The 21,277-nt window shown below is 47.2% G+C and overlaps 1 protein-coding gene across 1 annotated transcript in view; it reads right to left on the reverse strand.

Moving 5' to 3' along the window:
* The window catches only part of CSRNP1 (cysteine and serine rich nuclear protein 1), a 34,609-nt gene extending 34,102 nt beyond the window's left edge, over positions 1-507 (reverse strand). The window contains exon 1 of the mRNA XM_082192387.1: positions 154-507. The gene's annotated coding sequence lies outside the window, so the exon portion shown is untranslated. The remainder of the gene's footprint in view (positions 1-153) is intronic.
* Between the last annotated feature and the right edge of the window lie 20,770 nt (positions 508-21,277).

Here is a 21,277-nt window from a genome sequence, read left to right on the forward strand (position 1 = left end):
CTCGTACCCTAAGTTAGTACCCCGCGGGAACACGCCCCCCCAACCCTTCTTCAGGGCGCCGCGTCCCCCGCACCCCACCGCCAGCGCTCTAAGCCCCGAGAGCGCAGCGCAGCGCGGGCCCCGACGGCGAGCCGAGCGGACGCAGACACTCACCGGCGCCGCTGGGGGCTCCTCGGACGGCGGCGGGGAAGGCAGGCAAGCCGGCTTGGGAGGAAGGAGGCTCGGCTGGAGGAGGAGGGCGAGACGGCGCCGCTCAGGCTTGCATCGCCGTCGAGACTGGCGGCTGCTGCTGCTGCGTCCGAGGCTGCGGAGAGACTGGCTGGCTGGCTGCGCCTGGCGCTGGACTGCTCTGCCGCCGCCGCCGCTCCTCCTCCTTCCCGGCTCAGCTGCTGCGCTGCCCTTTTTCGTCAGTGGAAAACTCCTGCGCTCTGACGCAGGCGGTGACAAGGGAGCCTCAGCCAGAGACAGCGAGCCGGAGCCCGGCCCGCTCCCAGCCCACACGCCGCTTCCTCCCGGCCTGCCTGCCTGCCCGCCCTCCTTCCTTCCTTCCCAGGTCTAACCCAGCGCCAGGGAGGAGGAGGAGGAGGAGACGAGCTGCCCAGTCGCCTCCCTCCCTTTTTTTCCCCGGGAAAAAAGCGCCCGGATTGGTGGAGCGGCGCCTGCTTCTGCTGCTCGCTGCTGCTGCTGCTGTGTGCGGATTCACACGTGAACTGGGGAAAGGCGCCCGCTGCGTGTGCGTGTGGCTGCACGTGCGCGCCTCGGCCGGAGTTGCTGAGTGGCTGCAAAGCTGCGCGCGGGTTGGGTGTGCTCAGCGCTCGCGGGATTTACTTTCGAGTAAAACGCAGCGTTTGCACGGGATCGCAGAAGGGGAGTTATAAGAGGGGGCGGGGAGAGTTATAAGTAGATGTACGTACAAAATCCCACCACCACTCCATTTTCTGCTGAGTTGCATCGAGTTTACTCGGGAGTAAGTTTAACTGGTTTCAGCCAGAGCCAGCTTCCAAGTGGAGAGCCTATCAGAGAGTTAACAAGCATTTTGGGCAGATGGTAATTCTTGTTCATGAGCCCATATACGGATTTTACTTGAGAGCAAGTGTCATATAACTTGGTGGGACTTGCTTCTGTGTAAACAGGCATAGGGTAGTGCTTTGGGGTTTTTTCGTGGTTATGCTTATATAATTTTTATTCATTTTTTAAAAAGGATTAAAAACACAAATTTGTTGTTTTTAACAAAATCATTGGGGGTTTTTTCACAGTTTGCTGAATTGAGCCAACCTGCATCCCTCCAGGTATTTTTGGACTATGATTCCCATCAGTCCCTGCTGGCACTGTCCTGGGAGTTGTAGTTGATATCATCTATGATGGGGCTTTTCCTACCAAGCACACATAAGCCTCAGAGTGATAGGCCTTAGCCTAGGCCTGTTTACTAGGAACAGAAGCTCAAACACTGGGGCTTCTTCCTAGGAAAATATGCCCAGCATTGGCCAGTTAACCAGGGACCAGTTAACTAGAAAGCTGGGGGTTTTTTGGTGGCTGACTTTACCTGCCTTTTGCCCAGGCTGAGCCAGGCTATGTTGGTAGCTCTGTTGGTCGATCAGGAGTCTCATAATCTCAAGGTTCAAGCCTCACATTGGGCAAAAGATTCCTGCATTGCAGGGGTTGGACTAAATGACCCTAGTGGCCCCTTCTATGATTCTATATAGCAGGAAATAAAGACCACCTACTTCAAAAGCTTAAGGCAAACCTGTTGTCTCCTTTGTGCTTAAAAACAAACAGACACCTGCTTTGAGGTAGCCCACATTTCTGGGGCCTGCATAAAATATTTTTAAGCGTGTGTGTGTGTGTGTGTGTATAGATATATATATATAGATATATATCAGTTTACCCTGCATAATTTCATCTCTAGGGATACAGGCAGAGGTCTTCTCTTGCACCCATTTACACACATAGCACATGGAAGACTTGGCCAATTCAGCCTTTCAAGATTATACCAGCATACATTTTCAGGTTTAGCTGCATGGACATAAACCTTTTTCTTTCAATGTGAATCTCTGGATTCTGAATCTGGCCCCAGTACCAAGAAGAACAGAACTGGATGTGTTGTTGGAGATGCCTGCGTCAACAGCAGCCTCAGGCCCTGCGGATTGGATCAGGCCAGGCCGCCTTAGCGCAGCTTAAAAATTAACAAACCAGAAATCTCTCTCTCCCAGTGCTGACTCTTGTGATTCAAACCACACACACCAGTTCCTATAAAGCGAGGAGAGGGAAACGTACAGGCTCCTTCCTGTATGGTGCCGATATGTTTTCCCCTTCCGTGGCTAATTGCAGCTCTGGGGGGCAATTTGCATCGAGGAACCTGTGCGAGGAGGGAAGGTTAATCATGCTTGCGCAGCACAAACATGCAGTGTTCAAACACAGAACTGGGAATGACAGTTTTCTTTTTATCAAGAGGACTATGCACATTCGCAGAGAACCCCACCACGAAAGGAATTAAGGGTAAAGGGACCCCTGACCATTAGGTCCAGTCGTGACTGACTCTGGGGTTGTGGCGCTCATGTCACTTTATTGGCCGAGGGAGCCGGCGTACAGCTTCCGAGTCATGTGGCTAGTATGACTAAGCCGCTTCTGGCGAACCAGAGCAGCGCATGGAAACGCCGTTTACCTTCCCGCCGGAGCGGTACCTATTTATCTACTTGCACTTGGACATGCTTTCAAACTGCTAGGTTGGCAGGAGCAGGGACTGAACAACGGGAGCTCACCACCTTGGCGGGGATTCGAACACCCAACCTGATCGGCAAGCCCTAGGCTCTGTGGTTTAACCCAGAGTGCCACAGTAAAGCGAGATGGGCGCCGCAACCCCAGAGTCGGCCACAACTGGACCTAATGGTCAGGGGTCCCTTTACCTTTACCAATTCAGATCAAAGCTGATTTGGGGGCGGAGGATGTATCAAAACGCAGCATTTCACAAGAAGCTGCAGGATAGTTCTGGATTGTGTCTAATGTCTTGTGAGTACACAGCTAATTGTGGGTATGTACACATTCCTACTTGGCGTAATGAACTCCGTGTTTACCCTAGGTTCAATGCTTCTCATGCACATAAATTGGTTTGTTTTGTTCTTGTTTGTTTGTTTGTTTTTGCAGCATCTGACATCATTGGTGTCAAAATACCAGCCCATCTTTTTTTGCACATTTAATCTGATTTACAACTTTTTGCAGAAAATCCAAAAAGTTTTAAAAGAAACACAAAAAACGTGCAATATCTGAAAAAGCTGTTAGCAATGTTATGCCCTTGTCTGGAAGCACCCTTCTAAGTAAACAGGCATAACTTTCAAGCTATAAAGCTATCTCAAGTTCTTTGATCAGGAATCTGTAACTAGCTATTTCAGCCGGATTACACCTTTTTATGTTCTGAACTACCTTCAACGCTACAGGATTTGGAGTAAACTTACAAGAGGGAAAAAACAGTACAGTAGATAAAATAAATTGTCTGGAGAGGCCGGGGACAGTTTGACGAGAACTCTCAATTAAAGCTGCCCCTTTACAGGATTAAAACTGCCAACTATTTTTCATCTCTCTGTGCCTATGCATTTAACAGAAGCCTGACAAACAGGCACGAAGGAGACCCTGCAACTTCAACTCCATGCCAGTAAGAAGCATCACCCGAGATGCTGAGAAGTTCTGGTTAGAAGTCCCTAGTTTCAGCCTCTCCAAAAATTTCTCAGTTTCCTTTGGAAAAAGGAACTGTGGTTTTCACCAGTTCCAGCCTCCAGCGCAGCTGTGTATGTTGTGTCATGGGCACAATCTCTGAGCAGTGTTTCTGACAGAGCTTTTCCGTGCAACAGAATCCACTCCTGGTAGATTCCTTGTGGGATTGCCAGACCTCCAGGGCTGACCCGAAGCCCCAGGTTTGCCTGGCTCCCCCCAGGTGGCAGGGGGAGAGCTTGAATTTCCCGGGGGGCTGGAGTGCCGGCAGTAATGATAATAATCTTAATAACATTATTCTGAAGACTGTGCTTGCAGCTTGCAAGCTTCAGCCTGGCACAAGCCAGTTGCAAATTACTGCATAGACTCTGTAGGGGTTTGTCCTCTGCTTCCCTCCTCCCAATTAACTTCCATCTCCAGGGCTTAGAGGTGGGAGGTGTATATTGACTATTCATCCCGATTTCTTTTTCAGGGAGTTCAGACCATGCTGGCGATTGAATGAGAATTCACACAGGCCTCACCCGCACTATACAGTGGTACCTCAGGTTACATACGCTTCAGGTTACATATGCTTCAGGTTACAGACTCCGCTAACCCAGAAATATTGCCTCTGGTTAAGAACTTTGCTTCAGGATGAGAACAGAAATTGTGCTCTGGTGGCGCGGTGGCAGCAGGAGGCCCCATTAGCTAAAGTGGTGCTTCAGGTTAAGAACAGTTTCAGGTTAAGAACAGACCTTCGGAACGAATTAAGTACTTAACCTGAGGTACCACTGTACTTTTTAAAAGTAGTGTCATACCACTTTAAACAATCAATTTCCCCCCAAAGAATCCTGGGAAATGTAGTTTGTGAGGGGTGCCGACAGTTGTTAGGAGACCCCCGCCCCCTTCACAGAGCCACAATTCCCAGAATTCCCTGGGAGGAGGGATTTATTGCTAAACCACTGTGAGAACTGTAGCTCTGTGGGGGACAGAGGGTCTCCTAACAGGTCTCAGCACTCTTAAAGAACTACAGATCCCAGGATTCTTTGGGGTAAGCCACAGGTGTTTAAAGTGGTTGTTGTTGTTTAGTTGTTTAGTCATGTTCGACTCTTCGTGACCCCATGGACCAGAGCATGCCAGGCACTTCTGTCTTCCACTGCCTCCTGCAGTTTGGTCAAACTCATGCTGGTACCTTCGAGAACAGTATCCAACCATCTCGTCCTCTGTCGTCCCCTTCTCCTTGTGCCCTCCATCTTCCGCAACATGAGGGTATTTTCCAGGGAGTCTTCTCTTCTCATGAGGTGGCCAAAGTATTGGAGCCCCAGCTTCAGGATCTGTCCTTCCAGTGAGCACTTAGGGCTGATTTCCTTCAGAATGGAGAGGTTTGATCTTCTTGCAGTCCATGGGACTCTCAAGAGTCTCCTCCAGCACCAGAATTCAAAAGTAGCAATTCTTCGGCGATCAGCCTTGTTTATGGTCCAGCTCTCACTTCCATACATCACTACTGGGGAAACCATAGCTTTAACTATACAGACCTTTGTTGGCAAGGTGATGTCTCTGCTTTTTAAGATGCTGTCTAGGTTTGTCATTGCTTTTCACCCAAGAAGCAGGCGTCTTTTCATTTCGTGGCTGCTGTCACCATCTGCAGTGATCTTAAAGTGGTATGATACTGCTTTAAACCTACAGTGCAGATGGGGGTTTGTTTTCAGGGAGGTGAGGTGACAGTTATATCAGTTTCCTAATCACACACACACACAAAGAAAAAAATCTGATCTTTGGGGAAACGGGTTTGCTGCGTTAAACCTGCCAACGGACTACAATTGTGCCACCCCTAAATAGCGGCAACCTGAGACAGCCCCCCCCCTTTCTCATAAAGGGTTTCCCCTTGTCCTCTCAATCTCTTTTAAAGTTTCCATTGCAAATAAGCTTCTGGGGTAACAGTGTGTGTGTGAGAGAGAGATTTCCAAACAGAGATAACAAGAGCGAGGAAGAGGGCAGGAGGAAAGCAAGTGTGTCTGTGTGTGTGTGTTTGTGTAGATACATCTTGTTCAATCCTGGGTTTGCTGCTCTGCCAGCTGGAACCAGTCCCTCTCCGCGTTGGGACAAAAAGGAGGCACTTCGCCTTTATTATTACTGTTATTTAACAACCTGTTGCGTGGACGGGACAAACCGTGCCGCCTCTTGCCGTCATCCCCAAGCTCGCTGGACTTGGGCCAAGGCAGTCCCTGCACTGCACACACACACACACACACAGAGAGAGAGAGAGAGAGAGAGAGAGAGAGAGAGAGAGAGCCCCGCTCCTTCCCCGTTCACCCTCTCCCAAGTGGCTTCCTTGGAAACGTACATCAGGAAAAAGTGATTCATTGATAAGCTATGTGCAGCCTGTACGTTACACTCGGGTACAGCTTGCTAATGTACATTTGCTGAAGCCCGAGTTTAATTGAGGCTGATCGGCGGGAGGAACGGCTGGGAGCGGGAGGGGGAAAGGACAGTGAGACACACAAAAGGGGCTGTGGGTTCACCAGCCTAGCTCAGACAGTAGAGCACGACTGGCTATTAATCTCCGGGGCATGAGTTTGAATCCCACTTCGGGCAATAAGATTCCTGCATTGCAGAGAGTTGGAATCGATGACCCCCGTTGTCCCTTCCATCTCTACAATTCTGTGATTCTACATGCAGCCTGGGAGCACATTCAGAAGCTGTCCCGATACAGTGGTACCTCGGTTCTCAACCTTAATCTGTTCCGGAAGTCCGTTCCAAAACCAAAGCTTTCCAAAAACCAAGGCACGCTTTCCTGTAGAAAGTGATGCAAAACGGATTACCTCGTTCCAGACTTTTATAAAGGACCCCTGACCATAAGGTCCAGTCGTGGCTGACTCTGGAGTTGTGGCGCTCATCTCGCTTTATTGGCTGAGGCAGCCAGTGTACAGCTTCCGGGTCATGTGGCCAGCACGACTAAGCCGCTTCTGGCGAACCAGAGCAGCGCACGGAAACACCGTTTACCTTCCCGCCAGAGCGGTACCTATTTATCTACTTGCACTTTGATGTGCTTTTGACCTGCTAGGTTGGCAGGAGCAGGGACCGAGCAACAGGAGCTCACCACGTTTAACCCACAGCACAACCCTTAAAACAGCAATTTAACATGAATTTGACTATCTAACGAGACCATTGATCCATAAGATGAAAGCAATAAACAATGTACTGCAGTCACACAATCAATCAATCAATCAGTAGCTGAACTGGGTTCCCCACAGTCACAAAAACAAAACAAAAAAGAGCTACAAAAACACAAAACAAATAGCAAAAACAGACAGACCTCAGCGTAATGCTCAAAACGGAAGTGTGGCACTCAGATCGGAAGTGTGGCACTCAAAATGGAGCACGTTCGGCTTCTGAAAAAAGTTTGCAAACCAGAACACTTACTTCCGGGATTGAAGTGTTTGGGTTCCAAGTTGTTTGAGTAACAAGGCATTTGAGAACCAAGGGTATAGGGTTCAGATTCCAGCTCGGAAACGTTGAATGGGACGACCCTGTCCTTAGGCAGAGGCAAGCAGCTGTCAAGGCACCACCGACTCGGGTGTGTGTGGGGGAAATGGAGCAACAGGCCGAAGTGTTGGAGGACAGAGCTGTGTCAATGGCCAACTCTGTGTCCCCTAAGCCTCAAGCAAAGGATGTTGGCTGTGGGGCCTTCGCTGGTGGACTGCCAGCCTGGCGCTCTGAAATGCTCCAAGACAGCGAGGTCGGATGCCCCTTTTCCTCTTTGTGGGTGCCTGCAGTGCTTTAACTGTGAAGAAGGTCCAAGTTGCTCTGCCTTTGGAAACTCCCGAGTTGAAAAAAATGTTTGAAATAACTTTTTAAAAAAGACCAGAGGCATTTCTGTTAAGCTTTGTTGGCAGGGACATCCCAAAGGCCTTTCGGGAGGTGTTCTTATATGCAACAGTTGCAGCTCGGACTTTAGTGGCAAAGGGGTGGAAGGAACAAGAATCCCCGACAATAACGGATTGGCATAACAAGCTACAAGAATTTGCTGAAATGGCGCAGTTAACAAATACCCTGAGAGGCAATTCAAAACAAAAAAATATGGAAAAGTGGGATAGATATAAAACATATGTTCAAAAATACAATAAAGGTTCATTATCTACGCTAGCATTTGATTGACTGAGCATTTGAGTGAGACTGAGTTGAGAAATAAGACTATTGACACATATTGATATAGGAATGTATTAGATAATATGTAAAGAAAAATACAATAATAAGAGGACATTCATTTGTAAAAAAGGAATATACAATGGGAAAGGCAGGAAGTCTAGTGTGTTGGTATGTATATGATTTTGGGGGGAAATTCTTTTTGTTTTTTTCTCTTTTTTTGTTTCATTTTCTTTCTAGGTATATAAAATTTGTATATAATTTTTGTATACATGTTAGAAATTATATTATAGTAAGTCCTGTAATGTAATATGACAACGTTTACCGATGTAATATAAGAATGTAGAACATGAGACTCTTAACCTCAAGGTCGTGGGTTTGAGCCCCAAGTTGAGAAAAATATTCCGGTATTGCAGGGGGTTGGACTTAGATGATCCTTGCGGTCCCTTCCAACTCAAAAATTCTATGAAATACCGTATTTTTCGCACCATAGGACACACCGGACAATAGGACGCACTTTGTTTTAGAGGGGGGAGAACAAGAAAAAAAATTCTCCCCCTCTCTGCCCAGCGCCCCTTCAGTGAAGCGGCAGGAGGTGCTGCACAGAGAGGGGGAGAACTTTCCCCCTCTTGTTTTCCCGCTCTAAAACAAGGTGCCGTTTAAGGTGCGTTCAGGCGGCTACCTTGGAAGCCTGGAGAGCGAGAGGGGTCGGTGTGCACTGACCCCTCTCGCTCTCCAGGCTTCAGGTTCCTTTCGACCTGCTCTTTGGGGCTGGCGGGGGGAAGCCCACCACTCAGCCCCAAAGAGCAGGTCAGGCAGCAGCGGAAAGGCGCAGCGGAGAGGCTCCTGCCATAGCCGCGCGTCACCTCTCCAGCCGGGAGAGGGTCGCGGGGCTATGGCGTCTTTGCTCCATAGGACGCACACACATTTCCCCTTCATTTTTGAAGGGGGAAAAGTGCGTCCTATAGAGCGAAAAATACGGTAAATAACATGCAAATTCAAAAAAAGAAAAAAAAGAAAGAAACTCTTGAGTTGTCTTTAAATAGCTTTTCCAGCTGGGCCGTGGCAGATATGCACGTGAGTGCATGCAAGATAGCATCTAAGGTATGCTCTGAGTTTTTCCCTGCTTACAAACCCTAGGCAACGCGGGAGCTGGTCAGCAGAGAGGGCAAAGGAAAGGGTCCTCCCCTCCACCCAACCCACTTCAACAGGGAAAATCCCATTTCTGGTTGGTTGGATCCAGCTAAGCCTCCGCAGTCTCCCCAGCCCATCCTGCAAATCTCAGGCGGAATGTGCGGTGCAAGGAATGAGAATGCGTGCAAAGCTACCTTGTGCTTATTTGACATTGATATAAGTAAATAAACTGCTCCTTTTCCCTTATGGGGTACCCAAGAGCCCATATAGAGTCCTTTTGTAGGTTCTCTGTCGGTAGGAGAAAATAACAGAGACCAACCAAAGAATATTGAGAAGCAAAGCAGTTTGTAAGCCTGATCTTTATTAACGGTTGCAACAGGGTGCTCCCCTCACACGCAGGAGGACGGAGGAGGACCCAGAACCAAGGTGTGCCCGCCCTTATATAGACATTTTAAATTGCCCGCCCTGGAGTCCAAGACCACCCCCAGAAACATCATACACACACACCACAGAAAAGGCGGTCTACAACAGAAATCTGAGTGCGTTGTTTATATCCTGTCCGGCAAGTTACCTGATTGCATTATCTGGGTTTTGGCCACTCTTTTGTTACTATAACTACTTAATTCCTGAATCTAGGTCACAGGTCACAGGCTCACACCCTGTTCATATCCTGAATGTGCCCTTAAGACAGGATTTGTGAGGACAGGATTTGTGAGGAAAGAGAGAATGGGGAGGTTTCCCACTTTGACCTTGCAGAGAAATAAAGGTAAAGGTAAAGGTACCCCTGCCCGAATGGGCCAGTCTTGACAGACTCTGGGGTTTGTGCGCCCATCTCACATCTATAGGCCGGGGGCCAGCGCTGTCCGGAGACACTTCCGGGTCACGTGGCCAGCGTGACAAAGCTGCATCTGGCGAGCCAGCGCAGCACACGGAACGCCGTTTACCTTCCCGCTGGTAAGCGGTACCTATTAATCTACTTGCACCCGGGGGTGCTTTCGAACTGCTAGGTTGGCAGGCGCTGGGACCGAGCAGCGGGAGCGCACCCCCCCCCGCGGGGATTCGAACTGCCGACCTTTCAATCGGCAAGCCCTAGGCGCTGAGGCTTTTACCCACAGCGCCACCCGCGTCCCTCCTTGCAGAGAAATATTTGAGGTCAATTTGTTCAGGACCTAATCGGTGGGGTTTCAGACATGTGGTTTATATATACAGTTATGAACAAGGTCCTAGAACAATGCAGCAGTATGATTGGTCCGCAGGAGCCACCCAATCCATCTCCAGGTGAAGTGAATCCACAACCTGATTGGCCTACAGGAGAATCCCGGAATTAGCCAATCACGTGGGGCCCATTGTGTAAATAATGAATATAAAGCAGATATTTTGGGGGAACATTCATTCCTCCTCACCACTATGAGCTGAATAAAGAGCATGAAATCCACTCTCGACTCCGAGTATATTTCACAAAGCTATTGCATCTTTTGCCCCACTGTCCTCTCCAGAGAAACAAGTTTTGGAAGGCCACATCTATACAGACCACTCAGTCCCATGCATATTTGCTGAGAATAACCACCGGTGCATAGCACAGGTTGCCTAACCTGCGACCCAGGGGCTGCAACATTATTTTATGCCCCCCCCAACCACACTGTTTCCTGCCTGCCTTCTTCTTCCCCCCCTTTAGAGTTATTATTATTTATTTTATTATTCCATTTATACCCTTCCTTTCCTCCAATGAGCTCAATACGGCAGATAAGTTTCACCCCCTGCCTGTTTTATGTACACAACAACTCTGAGAGGTAGGTTAGGCTGAGGGACAGAGATTAGCCCAAGGTCACCCAGCAGCCTTCACAACTGATGGGAGATTTGAACCCTGTTCTCCCAGGTTGTAGTCCAGCATTCTTAACCACTACAACGTCCTTCCTATTTGTTCGTCCCCTCTGCCCCCATGTAGTTTCAGAACAATTGAAGGGACACGGATAAAAAATAAGTTGACGGGTTTCCCATCATTCTTTCCTGGTTGTATTTGTTCATCCAGAACACCTTTGTCTCTGGCTCCACCCACAATCAGCAATGGCTCCGCCCACTGCCAGCATTCGGCCCCTGAAAGATTAGGAATGTGGGATGAAATTAATGGACTACGCAGAATTAGATTAAAGTTAAAGCCATGGTTTTCCCAGTAGTGATGTATGGAAGTGAGAGCTGGACCATAAAGAAGGCTGATCGCCAAAGAATTGATGCCTTTGAATTATGGTGTTGGAGGAGACTCTTGAGAGTCCCATGGACTGCAAGAAGATCAAACCTCTCCATTCTGAAGGAAACCAGCCCTGAGTGCTCACTGGAAGGACAGATTGTGAAGCTGAGGCTCCAATACTTTGGCCACCTCATGAGAAGAGAAGACTCCCTGGAAAAGACCCTGATGTTGGGAAAGACGGAGGGCACAAGGAGAAGGGGACGACAGAGGACGAGATGGTTGGACAGTGTTCTCAAAGCTACCAGCATGAGTTTGACCAAACTGCGGAAGGCAGTGGAAGACAGAAGTGCCTGGCGTGCTCTGGTCCATGGGGTCACGAAGAGTCGGACACGACTAAACGACTAACAACAACAACAAAACAACAGAAAGGGTCCGAGACCGGCGGGACCAGAGGTTCACCGAAGACTGGACTAAATTTATGGAGTATTTGAAAAGTATTTGTGATGACCAGATTACGTTTCTAGGTTTGCAAGAAACTCTGCGAGGAATAATTTAAGAAATATTGTAAAAATGGAAAGGGAGGGATGATTTGTTAGAAAATGTAAAGGCAATATTAAGTTAAGAATTGCAGGAGAAGTAATTAAGACGGAGGATTATCAGAGGTGCTGAAGGAAGTCCAAACAAAGATATGTGTGTAATAATTTGTGTGGTATGTCTTTAAAATTTTGTATGCTAAAAATTACTTAAAATATTTATAAAAAAAGAAGAAAGGTTAGGAATGTGGCCCTCGAGAGGAAGAAACAGCTTCCCAATTATGACGCGCATGACAGTGAAGAAATTGAATTGGAGGCCTCTGTTGCGCAATTCCATCTCTGAGTAAGATTCTAGTCCTCATCGTTGCAGGCAAATATCTTTGGAATTGAAAACATGTGTCACCTTACAGAGGGTGGGGCAGAGGCAGCTTGGCAGGCCCCGTAGCCCTGACAGTTCCCAGTGACATACTTGGCTGCATCCTTGGAAACCGGAACCTTGTGCAACCCACACAATCGCAATGACTCACTGCTGTCCTGAATTCACTGTCACCCATAGGCAAGCTCTGTTGTCAACCCACAACATGTCAGCCTGGAAAGAGTTGCAAAGACCCAGATGCATTTTGCAGAGCAGTGAATTTCTGATCTTTAGAACAACAGGGTCCCAAAGCGGGTGGTACTGCCTAGTGGGGGGAGTGCTAAGAGGCAAGGGGGCAACTGTGTGTGTGTGTGTGTGTGTGCGTGCGCGCGCGCTGGTGGGGTAAATGACGATCAGGCTTTGAACAACTTGTGTCAGTGGATCAGATTCATCCATTTTGTAGTATTAATTGAACTGGGTTTTGAATAAATGCACAATTGACTGTTACCCTTTTGAACTTTATTGTGTTGTTACCTTCCTTAGTGGGCTGTACAAACTGCTATTCTGAAAAAGAAGAAGCAGCTTTTTACAGGCTATGGTTGTGGGGTGAGTTCATGCAGCGGTTCTCTTAGGGGGTGGCAAGCCCCATTGGTATAGCGAGAGAGGATGCCAAGTGTGGCTGGAAAATTCAAGGACAAGCAGTGTATAGTACGTATAGTATAGTATAGTATAGTATAGTATAGTATAGTATAGTATAGTATAGTATAGTATAGTATAGTATAGTCTAGTCTAGTCTAGTCTAGTCTAGTCTAGTCTAGTCTAGTCATACCTCAGGTTACAGATGCTTCAGGTTGTGTTTTATTGGGTTATAGACCCGTCAAAACCCTGAAGTACCGAAATGGGTTACTTCCAGGTTTGGGGGTCGCACATGCGCAGAGCGCTAGATCGCGCTTTGCGCATGCGCCAAATCGCCACCCATGGGTGTGCAGATGTGCTGCTGCGGGTTGTGAACATGCATCCCACACAGATCACATTCGCAACCTGAGCGTCCACTGTATAGTATAGTATAGCATTAGTATAGTATAGTATAGTATAGTATAGTATAGTATAGTATAGTATTAAAAATATTGTTTTTTTTAAAAAAGAATCTGGGTAGGTACTTTTTCAAAACGAGAGTGAGACCATAAAGTGAAACCTAGCTGTGATCCATAATCGCTGTTTGAACAGAGTCACCTTGGCTATTCTTCCACAGCTCTCTATGGCATATTGTTGTGAGCAGGGATTTTCAACTCGGACCAATATGGAAGATCAGAAAAGAGAAATACTTTTTTCATGTCGACGACGAGGAGATGAGAGTTTGTTTGCCTCAAATTAGACCTAATGGAAACGAGATTACCTGGCAAAAGCAAGCTCACACTTCTCATACACACTTAAGAGGCTCGTTCTTAATTATATTTTGGGAATGAGTCACGTTCTCCAGCAGCTGCATTGTTTTGTACTTTCTGGATAACACACCATGATCATAGAAGTGTTCTATGTTATTAATCAAGCCAGGTGTTCTTTCTTTTCGTTTCCTAATGTATTTCTTATCAATAAATAAAAAACAACAACCCGATGTTGAGTGAGCAATATTTTCCCCTGAGAGTGTGGCCCAGAGGGAAATGTTTGAGATCCACAGTTAATAATAATAATAATAATTAATAATAATAATAATTTATTATTTATACCCCACCCATCTGGCTGGGTTTCCCCAGCCACTCTGGGAGGCTCCCAACAGAATGTTAAACATAGTCTATTAAACATTAAAAGCTTCCCTAAATAGGGCTGCCTTCAGATGTCTTCTAAAAGACTGGTAGTTGTTGTTCTCTTTGACATCTGATGGGAGGGCGTTCCACAGGGCGGGTGCCACTACCAAGAAGGCCCTCTGCCTGGTTCCCTGTAACCAAGGGGAGGGTAGCCGGCCCCCCAAATGCTTGGAAACTGCTGCTTTAAACACTCAAATGTCTATATAAGGGCTTGCACACATTTGTCCTGGGTCCCTCCTGCCTCTTGCATGTGGCAGTGAGGAGCTTGTTACAATAGTTAATAAAGATCAGGCTTACAGCAGCTTTGCTTTTGTATATCCTGGTCTGGTCTCTGTGTATGTCTTTTTGTCTTGTAAACCACCCTGCAATCTTCGGATGGAGGGAAATTTTAATAATAATAATAATAATAATAGCCTTACTAGTTTTCTCTCAAATATATACCTCCCCAGCCCCCTGTAACTGAAGGCACATTTTAAAAAAAGACTTACAGCAGACAGACGCTACCAAAGAGGCCACAGGGCTGCTGTCATTCTTCACACACACACACACATACACACCCACACCGTGCCCCAAAAGGCAGCGTCACTACAGCAGCAGCAAGAATTCTCATCGCAAAGCATTGGAAGACACAAGATCTACCCACTCTGGAAGAATGGCAGATGCAGCTAATAGACTATATGGAGATGGCGGAAATGACTGGCAGAATCCGAGACCAGGGGGAAGAGTTGGTGGAAGAAGATTGGAGGAAATTTAAAATTTATTTGCAGAAACACTGTAAAATTTTTGAATGCTGATGACATTGAAATGAATTGAAGGGGCTCTAGCAACAAGGTAAAAAGTATGAGGGGGTTAATAATAGATAAACTAATAGATTATGAATTTGCTGAACCAAATTTAAAGGGGATACAAAAATGGGAGACGTGAGGAAGTCAGGAAAATAAGTTAACTAAAGTGGAGAGATTAAGAAAGAGGGAAATTTTGTTTTTCTTTTATATGTGTTTTTTTCTTTTTTGTGTTTAATGTTTGTATTTTTGTATTTTGTATTTTTGTACTCTTGTATTTTGTATCTGTTTTGCTTTTGCTTTTTGTTTTTTCTAAACTTTTCTACTGATAAAACCTATTAAAATATTATAAAAAAACAACAACAAAAGGCAGCGTCACTTTTTTTAAGAGCCCCCAACACACTGGGCGTCAAAACCCATGCCAGGACTATTTACACAACGAACAGAGACGGGCTTTTAACATATTTTTTATTTGGCACCTCGGATTCTGGCTTGCGAGGAGACCCCTGAAGAGAACAGGGGCGACTACAATGCGGCTTCTTCATGAAAGAGGAAGAGGCGGGAGGCTTGGGGGGGGGCACGCAGGCACCGAAATATGGCAGTGTCTCAGACCGATTTCCCCCCCCCCCCACTGTCTCCAAGCCCAGGTCGGTAATTGATGTTACTGGCAACCAGCCAGGCCCAGCAAGGCGTCCCAGTTTTGAAAGGACAAAACCCTCATTACTTTGTGCTTTCGAAATTCTCCTAAGGTGTGGTGGAGCTGGGGGTGGGGGTGTCTCTCTCCACTGCGTCGCCATGAGGTAATAGGAACTGCCAGACCCTGTTTGTCTGAAAGCGTTTATTGTAAAATAATGATGATGATGATGATCATGGGACTCCTGTCCCTAGAATGCAGCAGATGGGGATTTTAAAATGAAAACAAAGATTAAAATGGAAAATAAATAAAGACGACATAAGGGTGTTTTGATCAGAATGCACGTGAAGGAGTGTCGTTGTCGTCCCCCCGACTGCTTTGACTGGTGGAATTGGGACGCGGGTGGCGCTGTGGGTTAAACCACAGAGCCTAGGACTTGTCGATCAGAAGGTCGGCGGTTCGAATCCCCGCGATGGGGTGAGCTCCCGTTGCTTGGTGCCTGTTCCTGCCAACCTAGCAGTTCGAAAGCACATCAAGTGCAAGTAGATAAATAGGTACCGCTCTGGCGGGAAGGTAAACGGTGTTTCCGTGTGCTGCTCTGGTTCGCCAGAAGCAGCTTAGTCATGCTGGCCACATGACCCGGAAGCTGTACGCCGTCTCCTTTACAGGGGGCCCTTTACCTTTACTGGTGTCACATGGGACGCGGGTGGCACTGTGGGTTAAACCACAGAGAGTAGGACTTGCCGATCAGAAGGTCAGAGGTTCGAATCCCCGCGACGGGGTGAGCTCCCACTGTTTGGTCCCAGCTCCTGCCCACCTAGCAGTTCGAAAGCACGTCAAGTGCAAGTAGATAAATAGGTACCACTCTGCGGGAAGGTAAACGGTGTTTCTGTGCGCTGCTCTGGTTCACCACATGACCCGGAAGCTGTACGCCAGCTCCCTCGGCCAATAAAGCGAGATGAGCGCCACAACCCCAGAGTCGGTCATGACTGGACCTAATGGTCAGGGGTTCCTTTACCTTTACTGGTGTCATATAATACCACATTTGTAAGGCTTTGATCGCCTCGTGTGGCGACACCGAAACTTTGGAACTCCCTGCCTATTGAGACTGATCAGGCGCTTTCACTGTTCTTGGTGCCTGCTAAAAACATCCCCTGTTTAGACAAGGCTTAGAAAGCTTGTTTTAGTATTTTCACCTTTGTATGTTTTAAAGTACGGCTGTGAATTTTTCTTGATTTTTACTGTGAACCGCTTTGAGGTGTTTTTGATTTTTTAACAATCAAGCGGTGCGTATGTATTGTTAAATGATAGATAGATAGATGATAGATAGATAGATATATGTAGATGATAGATAGATAGATAGATAGATAGATAGATAGATAGATGATAGATGATAGATAGATGATAGATGATAGATGATAGATAGATAGATAGATAGATAGATAGATGATAGATAGATGATAGATAGATAGATAGATAGATGATAGATAGATAGATAGATAGATAGATAGACAGACAGACAGACAGACACATAGATAGATAGATAGATAGATAGATGATAGATAGATAGATGATAGATAGATAGATGATAGATGATAGATGATAGATGATAGATGATAGATAGATAGATAGATAGATAGATGATAGATAGATGGTTGATGATAGATAGATAGATGATAGATGATAGATGATAGATGATAGATGATAGATGATAGATGATAGATGATAGATGATAGATGATAGATAGATAGATAGATAGATAGATGATAGATAGATAGATAGATAGATAGATAGATAGATGATAGAGTGAAACAAGAATATTCAGGGGTCCCATCAAGGGGTTCAGCTTCTTAAGGAAGACTGGACCTTCGGAGAGAGTGTACCTTTTTAAGGCTCAAACCGGTTGGAAAGGAACAGAGACCAGACCAGGATATACAAAAGCAAAGCAGCTATAAGCCTGATCTCAACTATTGCAACAGGGTGCTCACTGCCACACGCAGGAGGCAGGAAGGACCCAGGACAAAGGTGTGCAAGCCCTTATATAGACTTTTGAACTGCCCACCCTGCAGCCCAAGACCACCCCTCCACACATCATAAATACATCACAGAAGGGGTGTAGCCCAAGACCACCACCCCCCCAGTACATCATCCATACATCAGAGAAGGGGCAGACTAAAACAGAAATCTGTGTTGTTTATATCCTGTCTGCCAGGTTACCTGATTGGATTACCTGGGCATCCTGGCCACTCTTTTGTTATGATAACTCCTCGATTCCTGAATCCAGGTCACAGGTCACAGGCTCACATCCTATTCCTATCTCAACTGTGCCCTTGAGACAGGATTTGTGAGCAGTGGGGAGGCTACCCATTCCCTTCGACCTTGCAGAGAAATATTTGAGGTCAATTTGGAAGAGACAAAATGATTTCAGGACTTTTTCTGCGGGTCTCAGACAATGCCTGATGTCTGGTTATAGGAAACATCCGCTCCAGCCAGCATGGCCAATGGCCAGGGATGATGGGTGTGGTAGTCCCATTGTGCCATGATTCTGTGGAGGAAGCCACATGCTTTAAAACATATGGTGTGTAAGCAGCCTATGTGTACCTTTTAATGTCCCAGTTCCTCTGCACTCTTGCAAAACTGTGACATCGGCGTCTGACTTGAAAGTGACTCAGGAGGCAGCTCTGATTGGCCAGGCCACGTGACGAAACGCAGCAGCCCTTATAAAGACAAAAGGGCTCTGGAAAGGGAAGGGCATGAGAAACCTCCTGACCACAGCAAGGCTCTGTTCCTCCTCACATCCCTCGAGCTTTCCCAGGAGAAAGCTTCCGTTTCTTCCCAAATGGGCATGTGATTCACGGAGCTTTCTGCAGAATTTTGCTGGAAGTGAACTGCACGGTGGATTTGCGGTTCAGGCACCTCGTCCAAAAGGGAATTGGAGGGGGCACAAAGGACGAGGAAGAAAAAGATAAACACATGGATTTTGAGTGGGGACCGTTTAGTTCACGGGTCAGCAAACATTTTCAGCAGGGGGCCGGTCCACTGTCCCTCAGACCTTGTGGGGGTGCCGGACTATATTTTTTGGGGGGGGAGGGGAATGAACGAATTCCGATGCCCCACAAATAACCCAGAGATGCATTTTAAATAAAAGGACACATTCTACTCATGTAAAAACACGCTGATTCATGGACCGTCTGCAGGCCATATTTCGAAGGCGATTGGGCTGGATCCGGCCCCTGGGCCTTAGTTTGCCTACCTATGGTTTAGACAATGTGCAGGGCTTCTCAGAATCAGGGCAATGACGTGCTGGTGATGTGTTAGCATGGACAACACTTTGCACCGGCAAGCGTGGGAGACTGGCAAGGAAATGGACAAACCACAGTCTAAACATACTAAAAAAAGCAGATAAGGGAAGGAACTACGCACTCGGGAAGGGGCCCCGTCTCTCAGTGCGCTAACTTAGGACTGCTGAGTAAGAGGCCATAAGGTCTCCAGCATGACTCAGCCACAGAGAGAGCAGGAGAGCGCAGGGAGTGACTTGCAGCTGTGTTGGAAATCTGGCATAATCTTCTGCAGAGCCGGTTAAGAACGATAACAGAGGGGGGTGGGCTTCCCGATGGGTGCCTCGCAGCAGTGCTCACATACACAGCGACAGGGACGAAGCGAGGAAAGAATGTCAGCTGATTCATCACCAGCGAATGGAACAGTAATTCTTGCCTGCTGCCAAAGTCTAGGTGGACTTTTGGAGACACCGAAGGGTGTGCATAAAGAGAAAATAAGAAACGGAGATGATGATTACTTGCATTTACAACCCCACTTTCTGGTCTCTCTCCATTTTATCCTCGCAACAACCCTGTGAAGGTGAGGCAGGTTTGGCTGAGAGACTGTGACTGCCCTCCCCCAAAAGAGAGCATAAACTTGCAAACACTACAACCACCAGTTGTTAGAAAGACCAGTCATATTTAGCGTTTCCTTTTAACAATCCTGAATGCATTGGTGCAGAAATAAGTCCCACACAGGGCCTTATGGGTTTCGATTGCAGTCTTACAGGATGATCTTTCATGTGCCTATCGGACAGGGGCATAGCGTGGGTTGCTGGTGCCTGGGGCAGGGCAAGTGTTGCGCCCCTGGTGGACTGAGCAGCAGTCCGTCCCTTCACTGCCCCAGTGTCTAATCAAGGGAGACTTTCCTTGCAAACTAGCCTCAACCTGGGAGCAGAGATGCTGCAATGTGCTCTATGGAGGACAGGTAGGCTCTCCACGCCATGGGAACACAGAGCGACTCTGCCAGAAACCACTTCCACCCATCTCCCATTTAAAAGTCTTCTGCCTTCTACGGCAGAGGGAAGAAAGAGCTGGTTTTTGTTACGCGGTCTATTAAAGCGAGGGTTCTCACATCCATACTATTCGCTGCAACTTTCTTTTTCTAACTGGGATTTAACTGCCATCAACAGATGATGAATCCCAGATGTTCAGATAGGCATGTTGCTCCTAAAACCTGCAGGCTTCCTAAAAAGAGATCCGTAGTAGGGGTTTTTGGGTTTTCTATTTCTGGGGGAAAAATGGATGCGGCTCATGGACTTGTTAACCCAGGGCATCAGGAAGGCATGAGTAGGAATCAAGATGTATGGAGTTGAGCATGGATAGGCAAACTAAGGCTGGATCTGGCCCAATCGCCTTCTAAATCTGGCCTGCGGACGGTCTGGGAATCAGTGTGTTTTTACATGAGTAGAATGTGTCCTTTTATTTAAAATGCATCTCTGGGCAGTGGCGTAGCGTGGGGGGTGCAGGGGGGGCCGGCCGCACCGGGCGCAACATTTGGGGGCGCGCGCTCACACTCGCAGCTCTCTGCCCCTGCCTGGCTTGAGTGCTAAAATCCATGGGTTAGGGGGCGCAAATTACTTGCCTTGCCCCGGGTGCTGACAACCCACGCTACGCCACTGTCTCTGGGTTATTTGTGGGGCATAGGAATTCGTTCATTCCCCCCCCCCAAAAAAAAGAGTCCGGCCCACCACATACTCTGAGGGACAGTGGACCGGCCCCCTGCTGAAAAAGTTTGCTGACCCCTGGAGTTGAGGAAATGATGGAGGATGGAGAAGGGAATGGCTGGAAATGGGTTGATCAAGGTAATTAGCTCAGCAGGTGCGCCAGTACTCACACAATCCACTTACGCACGCTTGTGAAACTCAAGAGCAGGAAATGATCAATATTCTCTTCCTTAATGGCCTGGCCGCAAACTATGAGTGCTAATTAATGGGCAATGAAGGTCAGCTTGGAATGCAGATGGCAGCTACCTGGGGGGCAGGTGACCTGTGTTTTGCCATGAGGGTGTAGGTCAACAAAATGGATTTTACAATTTTTTAATGTAAGCTTGTGGGCTCAAAGCAGGAGAAAAGGTGGCGCTCTTGGTTTATGGGGGAGTAATGGCATTTAAAGATGAATGGAACCAAAGAACATTGGACCACCTTAAAGGCTGTGGCATCAGCTCGGAACTGCTAAATTGCACCTTTATCAAGAATTCAGTTCTTTTCATTTGGGTCTGGATAGAGACAATGGTTTCCTGTGTTGGTTGAACTGGCAGTGCTAAGATGACTGGGTGATGAGCAATTGCAGCTGTTCCCAGGGCCACTCTGTTTCTGCATACATTTGCACTCTTATTTGAACTGTCAGCAGTTCGTAGTTTCTGCATTAGGCTGACTGCTGTTCCTCCGACAATGAAAGTGGGTCTTTAAAACCCTCCTGTTCACTGCCTGCTTTCTTCTCATGAAAGAGTGTGTGTGGTGTTTGTGTGTGTGTGTGTGTGTGTGGGCCACTTTTGGTGGCCTTATTCGTGAACTAATTGTGTGATGCATGAATTTGAACCCAGGTCTGTCCAAAATCCTAGTCCAACACCACACAGGCTCCCAAGATGCTGAACAGAGGATGTTTTCCAGCCCAGCGTAGTGGTTTTCAAGAAGGCATGAATATCCGAAACATCATGTGAGAGGTGCAGAAATCCTCCCAAAGACGTTCATTTCCAGTAGTAT

Source organism: Podarcis vaucheri (genome assembly GCF_965113315.1).
Source record: "Podarcis vaucheri genome assembly, chromosome: 12".
Taxonomy (NCBI): Eukaryota; Metazoa; Chordata; class Lepidosauria; order Squamata; family Lacertidae; genus Podarcis; species Podarcis vaucheri.